Source organism: Meles meles, chromosome X (assembly GCF_922984935.1).
Source record: "Meles meles chromosome X, mMelMel3.1 paternal haplotype, whole genome shotgun sequence".
Lineage (NCBI taxonomy): Eukaryota > Metazoa > Chordata > Mammalia > Carnivora > Mustelidae > Meles > Meles meles.
The window spans coordinates 7,189,057-7,212,867 of NC_060087.1; the positions used below are offsets into that span (position 1 = coordinate 7,189,057).

Sequence of the window (23,811 nt, forward strand, 5' to 3'; positions counted from 1 at the left end):
GACAATGAGCGGGGCGCTGTTCGTGGGGGAGGATAACCTGTTGTTTCTGGCTGGGGCCTCCACAACAGGTGGCCATGCCTTTCCTCTCGCCTGGGAACACAGCAAATTCCTTCTCAAGGAAGTTTCAGGAAAGTTTCCCATTTAGGATCAGAGTGCGGAGAAAGATTGGCATACGCTTTGAAATTACTTCCTGATAAAGGCCAATCAGGTTTACACTTTTCTTTTGTTCTCACGCAGCGTGACCTTAGGAACCCTCAAATAATATTAACCTTCTATGCGGTTTTTTTTTTCCCCTGCCACCCTGGCAGAAAGCCAAACTGCTCTGAATCTCATCTCCAGGCAGGCAGCTTTCTCGTTCTGCTGGCGACTCCCGGCTCCCTGCGATACCTAGGACGTGGCAGGGGTCTCCGCGCTGCCACACCATTGTTCCACACCGTGCGGCCCCGGGGACAGATCGCTCCTCGGTGAAGAGATTGGATTTCACTGCCGAGCTGATGGCACACGGACCTATTTGATAGTTAACGCTGCGAATCTGGCCGGGGCAGCCGGGCTGGGGTGGCCGACTGGCTGGTGGGCGCGATTTACCCAGCCAGGGACGCCACAGTCTGCCCCCAGAGAAACTCAAATAAAGTTAGGCTTAATCCACACCAAACTCCACCACCCCGCCCCTCCACAGCTGCTGTGAGATGCGTGAAACGCTGGCCTGCCCCGATTCTTTGGAGGAGCAAGGACTTCCCCCCTTCTCTCCTGCTTCCGTCCGCCCACCCCTGCAGCATCCCACTCCTCCAACCCACCCTTGGAACAGGCCAAAAAATGATGAGATACACGTAGTCAGAGGATTAAAAAGTTGTTCATTCACTAAATGACAAAGGAGTTATTACATGCATACCCTTAAAACTTCAATACCAGGCTCAATTCCAATTCACACGAATGCCACGACGCGCCAGGCATGGGGGAAATCATGCCAAGCCAGACAGCATGCCTCTTGGCATCAGGCACGGGGAGTGCCACCGTTCCACAGGGACTGTGTGGGAACAGGGATTCTGAAAACTGAGCTCAGACCCCAGCAAGGAGAGGACAGGTGGCCCCGCACAGGATCAAATGACTTCTTTGTTCCAGCTAAGGACCTTTGTCAAAATTGTTTTGCACTCCTCTCTTTCCTTCTAGATCCTTTCCATTTGGGCTTCTTGCTCCTTTAACCCACCCCATCTGACTGCTCGGCGTTAAAAAGAATGGGGTGGGTTGTGGGTTTGGGGAACTGAAAGCAGCTCAGCCTCAGCCCCGCAGTGCTCAGCAAGGCAAGGGCAATACATTGAAAATACACAGCACTTGCTTGTCTAAATCCGCTTTTCCCTTTTCGGCACTCACTGCAACTTCCCAACCATGCTTGCTTAGGGAGTAAGCGACAGAGGGTCTTGGCGCCTGTCCGCTGTGCAGAGGAGTTGAGTGGGGGGGGTCTGGACCACCTCCCGAGGTGGCAGGAAATGGACAGAAAGTTATAAACCCCTCGCCCTGGCCCTCAAAGGGAAAGTTTGCTTCCTATGCAAATCGCCTCCCCCAAAGTGCTCGGGATGGCGTGTGCTAAAGCCATTTAGGAAAAAAAAAAAGTGAAGAGGTTTTCTGGTGGTAACGCAGATGCTAACTTTTCCCATCCAGATTTATCAGGAGCTGGCAAAAGCAATTAACGCTCCTCTGGTAATTCTCTGCCCTTGCCAGCCTCCCGGCCTGTTTTCCAATCTTGTCTTCCCTTTCTGTGCGTAGTGATCTTGATATTTACATATTGACATAAGAGTCTTCCAAAAGTTTGAATAAGTTGTAAATTGCACCCTTTTCTTGGCTGCGCAGACCCACTTTTTCCTTTTCCTTTTCTTACTGGTAAAGCTATAAACCTCTGCCTGGGCTGATAGGAATTTTATCATTCGGCCCCAAAGCCACGGAAGAAACTGCCCGTTTAGAATTCCTTTCAAAGACTCATTTTAAGTAACCCCAAGCCTTTCTCAGCTCCCCGCTTCAAGGCTGCCGTCTCACGTCCAGAAGCAACACGGTTTCCAAAGTGCTAGAACAGAAAAACAAATCTGCATTTTTCTGGAAGGACCGTCTGTGCTCACTTCAGGCTGGTTCCGCCTTCTCAGCCATAAACACAGTTAAGTGCTCAGCACGGGAAGCCAAAATGAGATAAGACGCCCCGTGTAATTCTTTTTCAGGGTATTCAGTTATCTTTATTCTAATCCGAAGCGTAGGAGAGAGGCTAACAGCTTGAGATGGATCCCGCTCAATACATTCCAGGGAGCGCAAACTGGAATTGATTTACATATTCTACAAACCGCTTTTAAGCCCTCTACAATGACTGGCTGACATCACCAATCACCATTAGAGGCAAAGCGGGGAGGGGGTAAAAGAGTGGTTGGGGGGTGCTCAGAAAATCGGCTTCTTCGGTTCCCTTAGGAAAATGCAGCCCCGCCTTCACGCCTAATGGACGGACCTGGACCGGCATCTGCTAAGCCAGCGAGCTCTCCCCGGCACCATCGCAGGGGTCCCCCGGCTGAGCCCTCCCTCTCCGCCCGCCCGGGCAGCCCCCCGAGCTTACCTGCCTCATGTTTAGAATTCCATGACCCATCCGGCAGGGAACAAGCTGCCTCGAAGCCCACACCGCGGTCTTCAGAGGGAAAACAGCAAACCCAACAGAAGCCCGCCAGACAAAAGCAACTCAGTGAGATCCACAGGCAGCAAAGAGCACGTTTTCTTCCTTTTTCTTTGATCTGTTGCAACACGCACTCTGCCCAAGACAATGTCAAGTTTCTCAAGCTTTTCTTCCCCAGCCTATGAAAAGTCGGGCTCCGGGAAGCGAGGACCGCCTGGCTCTTATTTCAAATCGGGTCTCAGAGACGTCGTAGGTGGCTGGCTTGGGCCCCGGCGGAGCCCCGCCAATCAGAGGGAAGGGGTGGGTCCTGGGAGCCAGGAAGGCTGCCTCCGCGAGGATTAGAGAGCTTTCGGGATTTAAATGGCTGGAAGCAGCTGGAAGCACGGCGAAAGCTCTCAAAGTAAAGGATGAGTTAGTTCTATTCTTATCTCCCTGCTCCGGGTCTGCTCAAAGCCTGACTAACCAGCTTTGGGCCTCAAGGCCTTTGCCTTTTAGGAGCGCCCCCAAAGCACGAAAACCTTTGGAAGGCGCACGATTATTTCAGCCAGGGGAGTGCACCGTCCAGGACCCGACCCTCTTTTTGAAAAGGGTATCTGGCCCCGATGTCCTGCTTTGGCGTAGGCGCGCGGGGGAGGAGACCTAATTGTTAGGCAGAACACCTTGGGAGGAGGCCCCACCCACTTCATTTCCATACAGACGAACTGTGCAGCCAGTCTGAAAACAAACAAACAACAACAAAAACCAAATCTGAATGGGAACTTGCACTCCGAATCTCTTGAAACGCAACAAAAGACCAAGAATCTTTATCCGTTAAGGGCCCAAGGCATAATTTCAGATAATACTGTTATTAGAAAAAGAAACACTGATGTTTGGTCGAAAAGACAGTTTATTTCTTTCTTTCTTTTTTTTTTTTTTTTTTTTTAAAAAAAGACGGTTCTAAGGTAAGTATCCATCTCTCACTGCGGCTCACCATACCAACAGAGCTGATCTGGGGAACTTACCAGCTGGGACCGGCTGGCTATCATCTCAGTAGGATGGGAGAAAACCTAGCTGGCGTCTTCTAAACTTAAACCCAGACTTAAAAAGAATTCCCAAAGTCAGCTTTCTTAACTCCACGTAAACAGTAACTTCATTCAGCTCTGAGCCAGTGTGATTTCAAGGCAAATCTACCTTTGGATTTCAGAAAAGCGCAAGGCCAGCCGAGACCACTTTGTGTAGGCCAGTGGGATATTTTCTTTCCCAAAGGAGGGGCCACAATTTTGTAAGACTAATTTTTAAAATTCTTGTATCACGGGCAAAAATAACACGTTAGCAGATCATGAATGGGCCATTCCCAGAGTGTCGTCTACATGGGCTCAGTAGGTAGGAACTCTGCCTAGTTCTCTGAAGACTCAGCAGCCCAGTATCTCCACCCAGAAGTCCATACCCACCCCAGCCCCCCACCTTGGTAGGCAAAGGGCCCACCTGGGGACACAAGCTGACTTGTACTTATTTCCAAGCCCTTCCGTAGGAACTAGAACTCAGCACTACTGCCATTTGGGCTCAGATCATTCTCCGGAGGGTTCTGTGTTGGCATTGTAGGATGCTGAGCAGCCGGTCTAGGCCCATGAGATGCCGGTGACATTCTCACAGCCGTGACAATCCATAATAACCAATTACCAAATGTCCTCCGGGGGCGGGGTGGGGAAAATCACACCAGATTGAGAACTGTACGTGTGCCAGCTCTGAAATACTGGTTCTCCAGCTACAGGGTGCAAGGAAGCTTCTGGGGAGACCGTTAAAAAATGCAAATCCCAAAGCCCCTGCTCCTTGTCCAAGGGAATCCGATCTCCTGGTTTGAGGAGGAGCCTGGGAATCCGCATTTTTGTGTGTCCCCTCGCCCCCATCAAAGGACTCTGATTCACTTGGAGATACACTGCACCTATTCTTGCCCTAGGTGTGCCCACAGCCCCAGGACCTAGGCAGCAACCCAGAGCTGCTGCCGTTCGGTATCAGCCGGGTTAAATCCCAAGGTGCAGCTCATCTCATTTCTCGCCCTCAACAGAGGCTTCTCACAACGGCCTTTGCCTTCTGTGACCGTCATCTCAAAGGTAAACGTGAGCTGGGATCTCTCGCCTTTTCCGAGTTTCATCCATCTCTCTTCACTTTTAGCTCACTCCCCTACCATCCTCCAAGGTCGCTCCTCTTCTCTGCCTTTCCAACGCCCAAAGACAAATTAATCCCTTCCCTCCTCTGTGCTCGTAAAGCCGTTCAGAGACACCTGGTGGTGTGCTGGTAAATGTTTAACAACCAACCTGCTGGGGGAAAAAAAAGCCAAGATTTGTAGTAGCCTTTGTCCATTTCCATGCTGTAAATACTCCCTCCTTTCCCACCATGAGGACACTGAACACAGAGTTGGAAAAGAGCGGTGCCGAATCAGGACATGGTAAGCACCAGCTGGCGCAAACCACAACGGTCACTTCCGTGGGATACTGTCGTCCTCCACTCTTGAGTGTCTCTCTCCTATTAGACTGTAACACTCTCAAGGGCAAGAATGGCTTCCCATTCATCTTCGCAACCCCAGCCGCTCACACTGTACCTGCAGTGCAGTAGGTGGTCAACCAGCGTGCGTTGGGAGAGAACGCAATGCGATGGGCAGCTTCCCCGAGACATGGGCCCCCACCTACCTGCCGCCACTGCCACAGCAAGGAAGGGAAAAGACGCTCGTAGAAACTCTGACAGTTACCTTTTTGCCATAATGTCATATCGATTCTGTATTTATGAAAACAATACGCACAATGCCATCCTCCATCCTACCGCTCCCACGTCTGAGCGCCATAAACAGACCGGAGTGAAAGTCTAGAGGCCAGCCTTCTAAAACAGAAACTCAGCTTCATGGACGTATTTCTGAGACGCCATGCTTTTTATGTTTTTGTATGAAGGCATCCCACGCTTTTGCACCCACATACTTGCACATCCCATCAACTATAGATTCCAAAGACCTCCAGGAGAAATATATACAATAACCCCCGGGAAGTCGATGGGAGGGCATCTCCACTGGGAAGAAAGACAGTAATTGGTGATGGTCATCTCTACCATCTTCTCATTATGCACTAAGGCAGGAACGCTAACGGTGGTGTCATTACCAAACAGCACTTACGAGTGCCTACTGGAGCCAAGCATGTTGCCAGGTTCTTCCCAAGTGTGCGCCATTTACCCTCCACCAAAATACCAAAGAGTAGACATCGCCACTGTCGTGCTAAAAGGAACAGACGAGATCAGTGAGGCAAGGTAAATAACCCAAGATCTTCTTGTTATAAATTGCCGTACCAGGAAGCAAGTGTTTGATATCAGTATAACTCGGCTTTTTATTGTAAAAATGTGCCGCTTCCAGAAGTGTCCAGAAACACCTAAATAAAGTGGATAGTGTAAAACAATGAAGTCTTTTTCATTTACAAATAAACAAATACAATTTTTTAGACTTTTTTGGTATAATTTTTAAAGCTTCTTATGAAATAAATGGCCCACTTATTGGGAACAGCGTCAGCGAGTCAAGGCACACAAGCACAGAAACAGCTGGAGCAACGTTGTAGTGTTGACGGATACTCTGTAAGAATTGGCCTAGACAGAAAAAGAAAAGAAAGAAAGAAAAAGCAAAAAAAAAAAAAAAAAAAAGTAGCCTAGACAACAGTCCTCTGTGGGCATGCGCAAGTTTGGGTATAAACACACGTACACAGTAACTGTCACATAGGAGCCTGGGCAGGTGGCCCTGGGCAGGCCCTACTGGACATGACTGGCCTTGAGCATGCCTCCTCACAGGAGAGCTAGCAGGACCTGGGCCGCCTCGTTCTGTGTTCTGCTGAGGTCAAAGCCTATGGGATTAGCATTTGTGCAAGTAAATCATGGTTGGCTATCAGTAACTTTATAGAGTTTATTCAAATATGGGTCAGGACACGTCATTAAAAGTCAGTGAAAACCAAGCTGAAATTGGTCAGTCAGCCACTTGGGCAGTGTGCTTGGTGCCGGTGCAGTCCCTGGGGTCTGTGAAAAGACAGTATTTCCTCTCCCTCAGAAGTTCCAGAAACCTGGTTGCCTTATACTTAACGGCAGCTGGAGGAACACTGTACTTGAGGGAATGAGGGAAGGTAGTTCACGTCCACAACAATGCAAGGCCCAGCTTAGAAGAAAAAAAAAAAAAAGAAAACCCCACCTATAATTCTTACAGGAGCTCACAAAAATGCAACAAGTCTCTACTCAGTGGGCGTAGGTACTCCTTAAGCTAGTTTCTTTGAGTTGGTTGATGGCGGCAACATGGTATACCAGAAGCACGGGTCATAGATGCCATTTGGAGTCCATTTTTGGTGTCTTTGTGGCTGGTAGGCTCGCTGATGGACTCCCAGTTTAGCCCCAATTTTCAGGGGACAATTGGGCAAATTATGGGCTGAAAGTTTGTGCTGCCCCAAAATGCATATGCTGAAATCCTAACCATAATGTGATGGTATTAGGAGGTGGGGTGGGGGGGGGGCATCTTTGGAAGGTGATTAAGTCATGAAGGGGGAGAGTCATGAACCACACTAGTCCCTTGTGAAAGAGATCGCAGAGAGCTATCTCCCCCTTTGTCTCGGGAGGACACAGCAAGAAGAGAGCTGTCTGAAGCAGGAAGTGGGCTCTTATTTTCCACCCAACATGCCCACACCCTGATCTGGGACTTCCAGCCTCTAGAATGTGAGAAATAAATCTCTGTTGTTTATAAATCCCCTAGTCTGTGGTGCTTTGTGTTAGCAAACTGGTGGACCAAGACAGATAAAATCAGGAGCAGGAAAGTTTTTTTATAACTCTCGATGTCTTAGTGTTTTGGATGACAAGATTCTGGAAAGAAGGAAAGAAATCTGTGAATACAAAAATGGAAGGAATAGACACACGGTAAGAAATGGGTTTGGAAAACGTACCCTAAGGGCAGACTTGCAGACAGGACAGAGCTGACTAACTGGTCACCAGTCATGGTTTTTAATACATTGAACTTGGTATCTCCTCACTGGAAAATTAAGTTAAAACAAATCATGCTATTTAAAATTTTAATCCTAACTTAACTATTTAATAATTCTCTGCTTTTAGAGGTGAAATATTTTGACATTTCCTAGTTTTTGTTGATGGATTAAATATGGCTGATCCTTCTTTATCTTCCTCTTAGTAATCTGGTAAAGGTTTATGCATGAACTTGGCGATGATTTTTATATACTCCTCCTGCTGTCAAATATTCTCTACACTCGCAGTTAAACCTTCTGCTTCATGTCAACACAATAATATCCTACTTCCCTAAAGTAATTTTTTCAATTTCCAAGTCATCTTTCTTTGCTACAGTTTCGTGCTTAAATTTGCAAGAATGTTATTACAATAATGTATTTTTTACTTATCTTATTAACCCCTTTCCTAGATTCTGAGGTCAATGAGGCCTGTATCAGTCAGGGTTCTCCAGAGAAATAGAACCGGTCAGATATATAACATATATCTTGAGATTTATTTCAAGGACTTGGCTTCGATGATTTTGAGGACTAGCAAGTCTGGGCAGGCTGGCAGGAGCTCATCCTGTAGTTCTGAGGGGAAATTTCTTCATCCTCAGGGAAACCTGAGGTTTTGCTCTTACGGCCTTCAACTGATTGGGTGAGGCTCGCCCACATTCTCAAAGGTAGTTTACTTTACTTAATGGTTAGAGTTGTTAACCACATCTACAAATGCCTTCACAGCAACCCCTAGATTAGAGTTTGAGTGAATAATGGGTACTATAGCTTAGCCAATAGACTTGTTAATATAAAAGCACACAATATGTAATCAATTAGTCCATAAATGTTTACTGAATGGTTGCAACTAATAATAAGAATAATAATTTCAAAACTGCCATCAGAAGAAGGCTCTCTTCTCTATAAATAATGAAATCTTGCTAATAGATTTATTATGCGCTTCTCAACTGCAACGCTGGAAGGTAGGAGCTATAAAACTTTGAGATAAAGGGATTTCTAACTGACGATTCTATACCGAGTCATGCTACTCATCAAGTGTCAGGATAGAATGCGATTTTTTTCCATAGAAGGACTCAGAATTTTTGCATCCCTTCTACTCTTTCTTTGGAATGCACTCAAAGATGTGTTTTAGCAAAAGGAGGGAATTAAACCGAGGAAGATAAGCCAACAGAAAGAGAAGCGAAGATGATGGGTGTTACAGTTCTAAAAAGGCCTCCATCCAAGCTGGAGCAGAAAGATGGACGACTCCTGGACAGAGGTCTCCAGGGGAAGAAATGATACTGAGAGATCGCATCTGAGGATGAACAGGTGCACATGGATATAAGCAAAAGGCGACACTATCATTCATTTCAGAAAGCGGAAGAGTGCACGTGAAAAGAATCCCAGTCCCAGGACACTCCTTCAATCGACAGCAATCTCTGATCTAGGTCTTGCGGCAGAGACAACTGGGAGCCAATCCCGTACCCACCTTCCCCTTGTTTCTTTCCAACAGAACTTCAGTGTATTTGGTGGCAGAAATGTGGCCAGCTGAAGGACATCTCCCAGTCTCCCTGGCAAGTGTGGGTGGTGATGGGACACTGTATGGCCAATGGAAATTTAACAGAAGCTGCTGCAGCGATCTCCTGGGAAAGCTCTTCGAGGAGACACACAGTTTGGCCTTCGGCCTTCCCAGTTTCCCCACCAGGGGTACGGATGCAGTGTCTGAGGGACTGGGGCCACTGTGTCCCCACGAGAGGGACAGGACATGTGGTCAAGCTGGCAAACAGGAAAGAACGGAGGACCCTGGACTCCCAAGGACATCTTAGTTTCCGCATGAGCCCTGAACTTCACGTTCAGGGAGAAAAATAAATCGCTGCTTTGTGTGAGCCCGTGTTTCAGAGTTTGTGTTCACAGATGAACACAGTTCCCGACTGACACAATTTCATTGGGAGGATGTGGGGTGGGATGGGGAGGGTGGTGCAAGAGAGGTCATTTCTTCCTGATCCGATGCAGGATATGAAAGAGAAGGTCTAAAATTCATAGGCCAAGAAAGAGCAATAAAAGCATATTCTGGGAAATATCAAAGTCCATAGCAGAGGAAATATTTACAAGTCGAAAGGGATTGCTCCTAGAAGGGAGGGGGACGGCTGTTTTTATTACAAGTCTTTAGTATATTTGTACTTTGAAGATATATTACTTTGATAAAAATTAAAAATAATTAAAAATAAACAAAAAGATACGCACTGGTGATGAAACCAATTTCTTGTCCTTAAACTCACTTCCTGTATTAGCAGTATGTTATGATTATCTGGCTCATAGTTAACCAAAGAGTCAGGGTAGAGCATTCGAGAAGTTACATGCCTGATGGCCCCAGCTGAATCTCAAGGGCAATGTCACCACGTCACGCACATAAGATGTGACTGGCATTTCCTCTTTTCCCCGCCATGGATTTACCGTGCTCCGAGTTTATGACTGATTTGCCATGCTTAGTGGCAAATACATATATGAGACAGCCCTGATCCAAACTGTTTCAGACGAACATTCTTTTAGATCTCCAGGAATCAAAATCCTAAAACCCGGACGTCCTAATAATTCATTAGGCTAATTAAAAAGTTCTTTCTTTTTATTCCTAATGGGCATCATTCTTGATTTAAATTCATTTTTTAAAATTGGGTTTAAGTACAGCTAGGAATAACTGGTCACGCTTCTTTATATTATTACCACTTTACTTCTTATCCTTACTCTTTCCTCTCCCTTATTTTTCTTACATAAGAAAAGAGTCTCTCAAACATTTAATATTTTAATGCTCAAAACTGATTTTTAAATTAGCCTTAGAGATTAAAAAGACATTTACTTTTGTGACCCAGATCTCAGTTTTTATATGTTAGAAACAAGCAAATCAGGCTGGTTCATTGATAATCACATGGACAGAAGGTGAATAGAAATTTTAATCAAAAGAAGCTTTGAACAGGATTTGTGCTCCTTGCTTGTAAAAAGACAATGCTTTATCCTTTAGATTGACACTTCTCAGATGCAGAGAAAGACTGCTGAAACGGCTGTATTTTTTTCCCCTGATTGGCACGACTCAATAAGTGGTTCCCAGCAGAGGAAAAACTCACGATGAGCCAGAACCATGGCTTACACGCCTCTTTCCTTTGCTAGACACCCATCGGGCTGGTTTGGATTTTTGTTGTTGTTGTTGTTGTTGTTTTTAACTCCCTTTTCATAGCCAAAAAAAGAATAGTTGCCCTTATTTCCTTGTAACTAGATGGCTCATGATGAGTTTTTCCTCTGCTGGGAACCACTTAGGAAAATTCGCGGCTTTCCTCTACTATTCCCCCCATACAAGATGCACGATAAACACGTCGAGTGGAGGCAAGGGAAAAACACGAACACTGACTAGTAGTGCCTTGCCTTTCTCTATTTTCACTAAAGAGCTTTTTGAAATGTCTCAGGAACTGCATTCAAATGAAGCTTCATTTTATTTCTCCTTCGATTTAATAATTTCCAAAAGGAAGAGCTTCCATTGCTTGTCTATTTCATAAACGGTGCCACCACTTAAAATACTTTTAATGTGAGTGATTTAAAGAGCATCACACAACGAACAGGATAACCGCGCCCTTCTGTGGAGCTTTATCTGAGTCATATCAGAATATTTCTCCTAAATGATCTCTGTGTGGGGGGAAAAGATAATATCGTTATGGTCATCTATGGGCCAATTAATCTCATGCAATTAAAGGAATTCAAAAGCAGCTGATACACTCTGCTCTAAGAGGTCTAAGGGAGTGAAAGCTTACACTGAGGAGGGGACATCTGCACTAGAGAGATGCCCGAGTGTTTGTGCTACGGGGACCGAGAGGTGAAAGGAATCGCGGGTCTCTCGTGGACCTGGTATGCATCAGGCCCTCTTGAAGACGGAGCGAGTTTCTGGTGTGTATGTGACAAGCCCATCTCTCTGACTCCGGAACTCGCGCTCTTTCTGGCATGCGGTGCTGCCAACCTGGTCCCTGGTGCCGCTCTCCTTTGGGAAGAGGTGCCGCAGGGCTCCCTCGCCCCCAGTGCCACATACTGGAGTGTCTGGGATTCATGGCTTGCTTGGGTTTGGTTCTGAAATCGCCAACCTCAATCCGCCTCCCAAAGCATGTCACACAGCACCTTCAAGGTAAGTCCAGAGTTCACCGTTATCTTTGAAAGCCCAGTGAAGCACTTTAGTGATTTTTATTTACCTTCAATGGCTCTCCCAATTCGGGGTGTGTTCATTTGATCATTTCTAGACAGGAGGGAAAAAAAATTCCACATGGGTGCCTATCGATGGGGTATTCCTGGTGGAGAAAGAGGTCACCGCTGCAGGGCGGGACATGAGTGCTGGGGCCATTTCTCTAGGACCGTAAATGAGGTTTTCCTTCTTTTGTTTTTTTTTTAAAGATTTTATTTATTTATTTGACAGAGAGAGAGGTCACAAGTAGGCAGAGAGGCAGGCAGAGAGAGAGGGAGAAACAGGCTCCCCACCGAGCAGAGAGCCTGATGCAGGGCTCGATCCCAGGACCCTGAGATCGTGACCCCAGCCAAAGGCAGAGGCTTAAACCACTGAGTCACCCAGGCGCCCCGAGGTTTTCCTTCTTCATTCAGATTTTCTCTAAGGCTTTCCCATTGGAATATGTTTCTGTGATTCAGTTCCATAGTTAGGAAAGCGTGCAGCCCGTGGAGGGTCAGCGATCTATAGGTATCTGTACGTTGCTAATGACTATGAACCAAGCCAAAAAGTTTATACGATACGTGGAAAAAAACCACTGCCCATAGTACTTGGTGTATTATTCCCAGTCAGTGCAGCACAGCAATGTGGCTAGAAGCACCTATTCCAGAAACAGCCTCGGTCCAAATATCAACTTTGTCACTGAATAACCGTGAACATGGCCCATCTGCTTATGCTCCCTCAACGTCAAGTGTGATTTGAAGAAAGCGATTTGTTTCAAAATACTATTATTTAACATTTACGGAGAGCCTACTAAATGGCAGACACTTGTCAGCCCGTTACATTCTCCTTTGCCCCCAGGAGAACGGGTACTCATAGTATCCCCATTCGCCAGGAGTGAAAACTGAGGTACAGAGAGGCAGAGTGACTTGCTGAGGTCGTAAAGCTAGGAGGCTGCAGGCCCCGGTTTACACATTCAGGCTGACTGGCTCCTGGAAACATGCTCTTAGCCACAGAGAACACAGCACAGGGTAAACACGCAAATATTGTAGCTCGTGTGATGATGAAGTAACGACTAAAACAAGAAAATGCCCCATGGTCACTCATGCGTTTGTGAAACTAATTGCAGTCATCGTGTGACTCCATTTCCATCTGTGTCTCACGTTTGCCCGCTCTGTTTTGGGTGCACAGCCTGTGTTCTTCCTTCAGGGGCATGCACAGATACCAGGCCACCTTTGCTGAGAACATCAGAACAAGGCTTTCAGCCTTCGCAAGTTCCCCTTAAACCCCCCCCCCACCCGGGGGCGCCTGGCTGGCTCAGTGGGCAGAGCGTGAGACTCCTGATCTCAGGATTTTGAGTTCGAGCCCGACGCTCCTGGTGGAGCCTACTTAAAATAAGAAAAACGAAACAAAAAGACACCCAAGGCATAGGAGTCCTTAAGAGTCGGAAGACCACCGTAAGTGTATAATGGTGGTTTCTCACTGTCCTTAGTGACATTTAAGACTATAACTTATTTACATGTGCTCTAGATACGGAACAGGAACCAAACGCTCAGATTCACTGGCAAGTAGCCCCAGGGTAGGCAGTGAGATTCAGTTGCTGTCCCTTTACCTTCCACATGGATCATGGAAGTCTCCCCGCAGCCCCAAAGTGCTTGCAGATGGGACTGTCCCGAGCCTCTGCGCCTTATTTCTTCCCATTACAGTCACATCCTCTGGCCTAATGAGTTTCTAAAACTAGTTTTTATTTTATTTAGGGAAAGTTTCCAGCCGTGTGTTAAAATTAATCAGCACTAGTAATAAAAGATAACACGACCCCTGCAGCTTTTGGCAAACATGTTCCACAACCGAACATACTATTGTAACACCCTTGCCTCTAGAAAAGTTGAAATGGACTATGCCACGCCTATTTCCTCTGGCTGGGGCTCTCAGAAAACTCCCTTACTCTCCGAGCTTCCGAGCTTCCGTGTCCTTATTTGCACAATCAAAGCATCAGCTGACTTGTCTGCCCTTTGAAATCACCAGGAAAAGAGATTTAAAAGGTATTAAAAGGTGTCGGTGAGGGGTGTCTGCGTGGCTCAGTGGGTTAAGCCTCTGCCTTCTGCTCAGGTCACGATCTCGGGATCCTGGGATCGAGCCCCGCATCGGGCTCTCTGCTGGGGAGGGGAGAGCGGGGAGCCTGCTTCCCTCTCTCTCTCTGCCTGCCTCTCTGTCTACTTGTGATCTCTGCCTGTCAAATAAATAAATAAAATCTTTTAAAAAAAATAAATAAAAGGTGTCGGTGAGAGGGTTGTAGTCCCAGAGACTCTGATTTAATTGATCTGGGCTGGGCCTGGGTGGGGAGTTTTTTTTTTTTTTTTTAAAGTTCTCCTAGGGAATTAGAATGAGCAGCCCAATGTGGAGAACCTTGGGTTGGTCTAGATCAGCGGCTTTCAAATGCCAGCGTGTGTCACGATTCCCTGGAGGGCTTGTTAAAACACAATTACCCCGCCCCACCCCACCTGATTCAGCAGGTCTGGAGTGCCGCCTGGAAATCTGCACTTCTGATGAGTTCCCGAGTTCCCGGGTGGGGCTGTGCCCCCGTTTGCGAACCTTTTCTCCCTATCTGGGGTTCTCAAACTCCGGCCCTCCGGCCAAATCCTACTGGCCACCTGTTCTTGCATGGTCGGTGGAGAACGGTTCTTACTGTTTTCAAACGGTTGAAAAAAATCATCAAAAGAATTCTATTTCAAGTCATGGGAAAAGTATATGAAATTCAAATCCCAGGGTCCATAAATAAAGTTTTATTGGAAGGCAGTCACACCCATTCATTAAACCCAGCCGGGGCCTGGTGTGACTGCCTGCTTGACGATGAAGCCAGCCCGGGCTGCCGCTGGCTCATATTCGAGCTTAGGTGTTTGCCTCCCGAAGCAGATCAGAATATGCCCCCCCGCAAATATGCCACTTTGGCATCCGGATTATTTTGTACTAAAGGCAACTGAGAACTGGGGCGCCTGACTGGCTCAGGCAGCAAAGCGCGCAGCTCTTGATCTTGGGGTTGTGAGTTCAAGCTCCACGTTGGGTGTAGGGGTGACTTAAAAATGAAAATCTTTAGGGGCGCCTGGGTGGCTCAGTGGGTTGAGCTTCTGCCTTCGGCTCGGGTCATGATCCCAGGGTCCTGGGATGGAGACCCACGTCGGGCTCTCTGCTCGGTGGGGAGCCTGTTTCCTCCTCTCTCTCTGCCTGCCTCTCTGCCTGCTTGTGATCTCTGCCTGTCAAATAAATAAATCTTTAAGAAAAATTAAAATCTTTAAAAATAAAATCTTTAAAAAAAATAATAAGGCAGCTGAGAACCAACAGCTGTAGGAACAGTTCTCCGCTGTCCTCTCTGATCTGCCTAAAATCAGGGCATAAATTTCCCTTGGGGGATGGTGCTCCCCCCCCCGGGCGGGGGGGAGAGAAGAGTGAGTCTTCTCATGGAAGAAGATGGGGTGTGGACACCGAGATGGGTTTGCATGAGCAGACCATACTAACATACCCCTTCCCTGCGCGTAGTGCCCGCGGAGACCTCCTCATCATTTCCCCACATTTTAGCGATCCTTGAAGCCCAAACCTTGTTTTCTTTGTAAAAAGGGCACAGAAGCCCTCCACTCTCACTGCTTCTTTGAGTCCTGCCCCTTCTCCCTGAACTCTTGCACACATACATACTAAAAACTTGTGGGCCTTTCATTCTGTTCATCTGACTTCTGTCAGTTTAATTCACAGACCCCGCTGACGCACCTGAGAGTGGAGGAAACGTTCTCCCTTACCTGACACTCCTGAGCGCAGAGATGGGGGAAGCTGAGACGGCAGCCTCCTCGGTTCTAAAGTTCTCCTTCACCTTTTCTCAGTTTGTGGGCAGATACCAGCCGAAGCCCAGCTCCTGGGTTCCCCCGCAGCCCGCCACAGAACAGGACGGCAGGAAAAGCCACTCCGCCCGAGAGAGCCGTTTGGAAACAGGCTGGTTTCGGTCACCCCGCAGCAGAAACACCGTGGGCTTTTACATGGCCCTGTGTCCCTTCTGGTGGCAAATGCGCACGAAATGACCACCCCAGATCCCTCTGCAGCCAAACCCCAGGACATAGCCACTGCGGACGCGAACGGAGGATCTTTCTGAGAAAATGGCAAGCCCGCCACGGGCAGGGTGAACGAGGGCTACGCTTCATTCCTAAATATCTGAAACCCCAAAAGTCACTTCACCGCATCTCCTTTTCAGTAGTTACTGCATCGTATTTTAATGAAAGCCTGCTACGTAAGAAGTCTTTGGTGATGCAGAAGGCACGAGAACACATCCTGCTGGAAATAAGCCCGTAGGTTGTAAAAAGTCCTCAAAAGCCCCTTCTCCTCCTGAATCAGGCCCCTAATTAAATCTAAATCCCAGTAATATCATCCCTGGTAACCTAACAGGGTTCTCTTGCTCCCTGCTTCTGTGAAGAGATGTGTATCCTTTTCAGGTGACTCTTCCCTTGACAAAAAGGTTGCCATGGCTACATTTTTTTTTAAACTGAAGGCTGGTATTCTAGAGCCCGTGCAATTTCCGTGAGGTACACCTGGCCTGAGGGTGATACTAATTTAAGCGCCGTCTTTAATGCTAGCAATCGTATCTTAATGCAGGGGCTCTGCGCCTGGCATACGGCACTCAGGAGCGGTTGGAAGCGCCGTGGGAGTTCCTTAAGGAAAAGCGGGTAAGGCCAGCATCACCCAGCCCACCCGACTACCCACTTCAATCAGCGGATGCTTCACTCGCCTGGAATTTGTCTGTCCTCGGCATGTTTAATAGTGAGTCACAATAATGAGTCACGCGCTGCGTCTGCCAGGCTCCCAGGGCCCAGGGCCACGTGACAATCTTCTGTGCCTAAGTCCCTCGTTTTTGTTCCGACAGGCCGCTCCTGCCTCCCACAAAGCCGGCCTGATGCTACTTCCGTGGGTCTATTTTCCTTCTAGGGCTCCCCTCGCACGTGATGCTTGGGAAGTCGATGGTCGGGCATGCAAACCGAGAGGAAATATGTGCCGTCTTGAGTCGCGATGCTTTAATAAGGCATTCTTCGTGGACAAATGCCTTCTGGTTCGCCCCTGAGCAGGGACAAGTTGAAAAGCGGAACCTGCTTTTCGGAAGGTATGCGGCATGGAGCTGTTACGCTGCCCGAAAACACAAGCCACCCTGCTTCTGACTTTAACCGGGAGTTTATTAGGTAAGGATCGCCACCTTTACGATTACTTAGGTGAAACATCATTCCAGACGTCATTCCGAAAACCTTCCACATGCTTCTAACGATTGTTCCACTCTGTGAAAACAGTGGCACCAAACATTTAGGAATGTTTCATGGTATCTCAAGAATTTCTTTGCAGTGCAGAAGAAACCTTGAGATGTTCATCTTGGACGACAGATGGAAATGAACAAAATCGGTATCCATTTTCCTGCAAGTTCAATTGATTTTTTTCCTGTAATCTCTAGAAAATGAAGCACCTTTAAGAAGACATATATCTAAATTATACTTTTTTCAACCAGCCATGGAATTTTGCAAAAGCGAAAAAATTTTTAAAGCCTGGAATTAAACAATTGCCGCATTGAAATACAACGGTGACTTTGCCTGCTGCGAAGCTATTAATTTAGTATTTTTCCGTGGCTTTAAAACTTTGCATCTTTATGTAGTAATTTATTCTCATGGAAATACACTAATTAGGGGGACATATGTAACAAAACATAAATCCAGCTGTTTTCCGTGGGTTGATCGTAGTCTGGCACAATCATGCCTTTGCTCAAAAAAGACTGAGAACAATTTCACATGAAGAAACTAGTTTCATTCTTCAATCAACAATTTCAATCAGTGCTTAGTTGTTTAAGATTAAATGCAAAACATATCACAGGCACCGAAACCATTTTTCATCCTTCTTACTGAACTACAGATACTCCTTCGTTTAATCTTTGATTGGTTAGAGAGAAAGACTTAAAAAAGGGAGAAAGACAAAGATTTAAAAAACAAAACAAAACAGAACAGCATGAAAGCAGCTATAAAATGCTGGTAAAATGGGGAAGACTAGAAACCATGTGGAAGTAAGTATTGCGGAGTAAAGGTTTCCCAAAAAATCTTCAGGAATCTTCTTTAAACACGATTAAGAGTATAAAACCAGAGAGGAGGGCACAATAGTAATGGGCGGTTTTGTCTTCCTTCAGTGCCTGCTCTTTGCTCTAATTAATCATTTACTCCAACTGCAGACCACCGGGGAACTACGCTGAGCGGCGACAATTCAAAGCCATGGAAGCCAAATCAGTCTTTACAGGTTCCCCTATTGGGGTTTGGACCCAGAGTGAAAGCAAGATAATGGTCTCAGAGCAGCCTCTGGTGGCTGAATGTCAAAAGCTCAAGGAGTCGGAGGCCACCTGACTGGCGTTCTTAAGATTTTGTGGAAATAGAAGTTAGTTACTATTTAAACCAATTCAAGCCAATCAGTAGCCCAGAACTGACTTGGTGGGAACTGAAATGAATTCATTAGTCCCAAAGACTATCTCAGCTAACGTGGAGCTTTGATGCTGACAAATTGGGCGATTCAGACAACAGGTACAATTTTCCTTACACTTGGACACGAAAGGGTGTTGAATACAAAATCATCTCCAACTTTCCCGAGTCTCTCCAATAAATGTTGGGCCGGTGGTGACTGACACCCGAAATTAATTTTAATTTTTAAGTGATGGATATATTTAAGCAATCTAAATATTTTCCGTTCGTAAAAAGCTCTGTTATGAGTGTGGGGTGTGTGTGTGTGTGTGTGTGTGTGCACGCACGCGCGCGCATGTACGCATTTGGGTGTGTGCTCTTGTCACAGCTTTCCCAGCTGGAAAACATCTGTTTAGGATAGAGGCCTGGAAATTCCATCTGGTAGACTCCCCATTGAGCCATCTCATCTGGGATGTTTCTATGGGCCCCTTTTGAAAAGTTTGACTCTCATAATGTCACCTGTGGCAAGCGTCATGTCCAAAAGAGCACTGCCATCTGCCAGTGCACTTTCTGAACACATCACGTTTTCACAGCAGGTTAGAATCTTTTGTTCAAAAAGAGCTATTCTAGGGGCGCCGGGCTGGCTCAATGGGTAGAGCATGTGACTCTTGATCTCGGGGTCATGAGTTCAAGCCCCACATTGGATGTGGAGCTGATTTTTTAAAATGTGCAAGGAATGAATAGTAACATCCCAACTTCTTAGTTAACTTCTAGTCCCCCCTCCCCCCATTTTACTGCGGTCTCGTAAGACATTAGCATTAGGGAAAGCACAGTGGAGGGTATGTGGGAATGCTCTCTACTATCTTTGCAACTTTTTTTCTAAATCTGAAAATGTTCCGAAATCAAAATTGTATTGTTTTTAAAAAGTACAAAGAATAATGAGTAAATAACACTGAGGGAAGTGGGAAAGGATTGACAGAGTTCTCTTGAGGAAAGAAGGATTACTAACACGTGATCCTTTATTGCTGTCTGTCACGCACCAGGCACTGAACTATGCACCGTACCAACAGTAACTCATTACAACGGCGCCCCTTCAAGTGCTTTGGTAAAGGAATACCGTTGCCTATTCTGAGTAACAAAAGAACCAGCTCTTGAAGGAAAAAGATGTGGTGCTTAAATTTCAGCAGGAGAACCTTCCTTTATTCTTCCTCTCGCTCGCTGTTTCCTTTTCTTTCTTTTTTTAAAAAAGATTTTATTTATTTGATAGAGAAAGAGAGTACACAAGCAGGGGGAGCAGGAGAGGGAGAAGCAGGATCCCCGCTGAGCAGGGAGCCCGAAGAGGGGCTCAATTCCGTTACTCCGGGATGGTGACCTGAGCCAAACGCAGATACTTAACCGACTGAGCCAACCCCCCGCCCCTCGGCTTCCTCTTTTCACCTTCCCTTGAGTCTTAGGCCCACTCCAAACCTGATCTTCATTCCTTCCCTCCATGACGTTTCTTTGTCATTACTCCTATGTTTGAGTATTTGAACACTTGTACGTTCATTTATTCCGATACCCAAATTTTTGAATTTAGAAGTCGATAAATTCCAGTACTCAACATTTTAAATTTTGAGATCTCTAGTACATCTTAGTGTTTTCCATAAGAGAAGGCAAGGGGTGGTCGTTGTGCTGGGGACAGCGCAAGGGTCTGAGTTCGAGCCAATCTCAGTCTGGCCAGGAGGTCCCGTTGTGAATTCTCTGGATTTGATGAGATCCTCTTCAGTACTCGTCAAGTAACCTAATTAGTAGCTCAGCTATTCTTAGCCCCAGAACAGGGTCCACAGCTCCCATGACAGTCACCAAGCACAATTTGCAAGCTTGACACAAAAACGTTACTCCCTTCCAAACTCAGAAAGTGTAAGATGCCCAGATGATGAGTGGCGATAGTAGGTCTCCGAACCCCGGTTTCCCTTTAAGCTCTCTTGCTGTCCTAATTCCAAGGAGCCTTGCTGTCTGCATCACTCATTTAATTATGGATCCCATTCTAACTTACGTTCGCTTCTCTGTTGTTATTACCCTTATTGAAGCCAGACCTGTCTGGTGAACTTCTTCCCATATGTGTGGGTACAACTGCGTGACCCCCTGCTTTGCAAGTGTCAAGGTGAGATGGTACCATGTGACCAAAAGCCCCAGGGAACAGGGAGTCAGGGGAGAGCTGCTGATTTTCCCTGAAGCAATCTGGTTAACTTTTCCGGGTCTCAAAACGCTCACTGGGGAGGCAGTGAGGGGACGGGCTTCACTCAGGTAAACTTCTAGAGTTTCGTGAACACCATGTTGGATGCCTCTTACAACCCACAGCAAGTCCTCCCGTTGCTACCTCTTTCTCCCACTGCCGCCGCGGTGACCCTTCCTATGTGGGTTTCAACCAGTTTCCCTTGGGTGCAACCAACTGTGTCTTACCTCTGTGGATTCCAAGGAACTCTTGATTCCTGCCTGCTTTGGGGCTTTTCTCACAGGGCATGGGACTCCTACACCTCAGCTCTCCCGGAGGCACAGCCCAGAATCTCAGGGGTTGACTGTCACGGGCTCACCCAAGACCGATGGGGTCCAAGAGCCTTTTGTCCCAAAGGCAAGCTCCTCTGAGCACTCCCTGGGATGAACCTTCGTCGCCCCTGGGAGAAGCCAACTTGACCATGCCACTGGGCGGGCTTTCCCACTCTCTGCCCCTCCCCAGCCCCACACTGCTGCTCTCTGAGTCTCCTTCCCATACACACTTCCTGCAAGGAGGCTGTCTTCAGGACCCACTCTGGGGGGATCCAGGCTAAAAGTGCCTACTCGACATCAGACGTTTACATCCTTCCCCGCTCTAAATTTTGATGGTTCTGCAATTGCTTGTTGGCAGAGTTCAGTTCTGCCCAGTGGTCCTTGTAATAAGAACAGGCTGGGAAGAGGCTGAGTGGCCAGGATAGCTGAAAATTGCTTCCAGCTTTTTGCCTAACTTCAAGAGGCCACTGGGCGTACAGTTCTGGTACAATCCCAGGGTATATCTGGCCCTATCACATGGTGACCTGATATAAGTGGAAAGAGAACTGTAACAGAGAGTAATTTAAACAGAAATAGGCTAATGAGAAGGACCCAGAAACTGCTCTTCTTTCTTTCCACTCCCCAATGCTAAGGAAACTGTTAGGGGAAGGACGTTTTCATCTGAATTTCTGTTCAAAACAGGAGACATTTTAAAAGGTCAGGAGAAAAATTTCTGAAAAACACATTTTTGCATGTTGCCCAAAATGAGAGAAGCATGTCGTCTCTCCCTTTAGAACATATCCAAGGGACATTAACAATCATTGGTGGGGGGTATTCTTTGTCAATTAAGTTTGGGAAATGGGTTAAGCAGTCTCTTTCATTTTTTTTTTAAGCAGTCTCTTTTATAAAGGGTAAATTTTCTCTGCGCCTTCAAAATATTAACACAGATTGTGATTCTATTAGGGGGAGACTCCAAAAGCAGCATTTCCTGAATGTATTTTTCCACAGAATCGTTTTCCACAGGCCTTTTGCAGAACAAGAAGGTGTGGAATCGGCTGGGAGGAATGAAAAGAAGGTGATCTTTTTCGTACAATTGTGAACCACGTCCTCACTGGAGGAGGTAATAATATGTCGCTTCTCACGCTGTAATCCTGGCAGATTACTGTTGGATAAAGTGTACAGGTGACCTAACCTTCGCCTGGTGATTTCAGGTTGGCACGACTTTGCCGCATCTCACCCGCTCTCTTCAATGTCAACAACACACTGGGAGGTGGGTAGAAGAGGAAGATTTTTTTTCCTTTTTTTAAAAAAAATATTTTATTTATTTATTTGACAGACAGAGATCACAAGCAGGCAGAGAGAGAGGTGGGGAAGCAGGCTCCCTGCTGAGCAGAGAGCCCCATGCGGGCGGGACTCAATCCTAGAACCCTGGGATCACGACCTAAGCCAAAGGCAGAGGCTTAACCCACTGAGCCACCAGGTGCCCCAGAACAGGAACTCTTACTCCTTATTTTTTTTTAAGCTTTTATTTTTTTTAAAGTAATCTCCACACCCAGCATGGGGCTCAAACCTACAACCCTGAGATCAAGAGTCGTGTGCTCTACAGATGGAGCCGCCAGCAGCCCCAGGATCCCTTACTCTTTAGCAGCGGAAACAACCTCAGCTTGGCCTGTGTTTAAATGAGAGCAGAGGCATGCTGCTTGGGTGGCTCCGTCACTTAAGTGTGCAACTCCTGATTTTGGCTCAGGTGGTGAACTCAGGGTTGTGAGATTCAGTCCTGAGTCTGGCTCTGTGCCGGGAGTGGAGCCTGCTTAAGGTTATCTCTTTGTCCCCCTCCTTCCTTCCTAAACACACACACACACACACACACACACACGGCAGAGCCAGAAGCAAAGATCCAGGTCTTCCAGGTCTGACCCAGGATTGTTCTCAACCATCACATTTGTATGTTGCTGTTTTTATTACTTTGCATTGCTGACCATTCTGGAAAAGAAGAATCACTTGGTATTTTCACTTGCTATTTTGGCCCTTCTCCAATACTACTCCCACAAATTGAAACGAGGTTGAAAAAGGGTCAAAATCCCTTCTGGAAAACTGTACAGAGTGCTGTGTGTCTTTTAGTTCTAACGTCAAGTGGAGAATTAGACTCTAGAAGAGTTCGTACAAAAGAGTGCTAAAAACTTTTGTAAAACCCCCAGACCTGAAAGGCAACAAATGGTAACTTGGAAATGGAAGAATAAAAAGCATATACTCACAGTCCCCAAAACAAAGAGATAGGCTATAATTTGGGGGTAGTTATGAGCTTAAGGGTACATCCGATTCCATGTGTACGAAGCATGTAGTGAGCCCGCTTAGAACAATTCCATCCCTTTGTGTGGGTAACCATGGAAAACACAGTCATTGCCATTCCAGTGTGGGTCTGGGTGAAATCATTGAGCATCCGGATGGCCTGAGATGTCCATAAAAGAAAAGCGGAACTACCACAAATCCCGCAGCCCACTTTTCATTCCTCATTTTAGGGATTTCCTCCAGTTGTCAAAATTGACTTTTTCCTTTCATCTTCTACCCATCACCATGTGCCTATCCTCTTTATGAAAAAGTATTGAACGAAATTTCTCACTATCTCCAGCCACGGGCTCTAACTACCCTAGTCCTGGGTTTTTTATTTTTTTTAACTTCACCTCCGGCAGAAGGTTATGAGATTCCATTGCCATAAAGTCAGTTTTTAAAGATTTCATACATGTACACATGAGCAGCAACAATAAAGATTTCTCCGAGGCTTTCCCTCTGCCTGTAGATTTTAGCATATGTTTTTGTAGCTATGCTATCCTAACAGTGCCTCGGGGACCTTGTATCTCTGCTTCAGTTTCTTCACTTACTGGTAGGTTATGGTAAGACTTAAATGCAATTAGTCATTAAACCCTGTACAACTGTGAAGTCTGCTAGTCTTTTACATAGGACCCCGAGCCAGACTCTGGAGAGTCAAAGCTCAGGAAGATGCTCTTGTCCCTTGAAAAGCTGAGTTCACAATTTACCAGACAA

General features: G+C 46.5%; 1 protein-coding gene across 2 annotated transcripts in view; it reads right to left on the reverse strand.

Annotated features, from left to right (window-relative positions):
* Positions 1 to 23,811, reverse strand: part of MID1 (midline 1) — a 339,535-nt gene that overhangs the window by 151,418 nt on the left and 164,306 nt on the right. The window contains exon 1 of one of the 2 annotated variants that reach the window (XM_045996148.1): positions 2,588 to 2,834. The exons of the other annotated variant lie outside the window; for it this stretch is intronic. The gene's annotated coding sequence lies outside the window, so the exon portion shown is untranslated. Of the gene's footprint in view, positions 1 to 2,587; positions 2,835 to 23,811 lie in introns of those variants that run through there. 2 annotated transcript variants of the gene reach the window in all.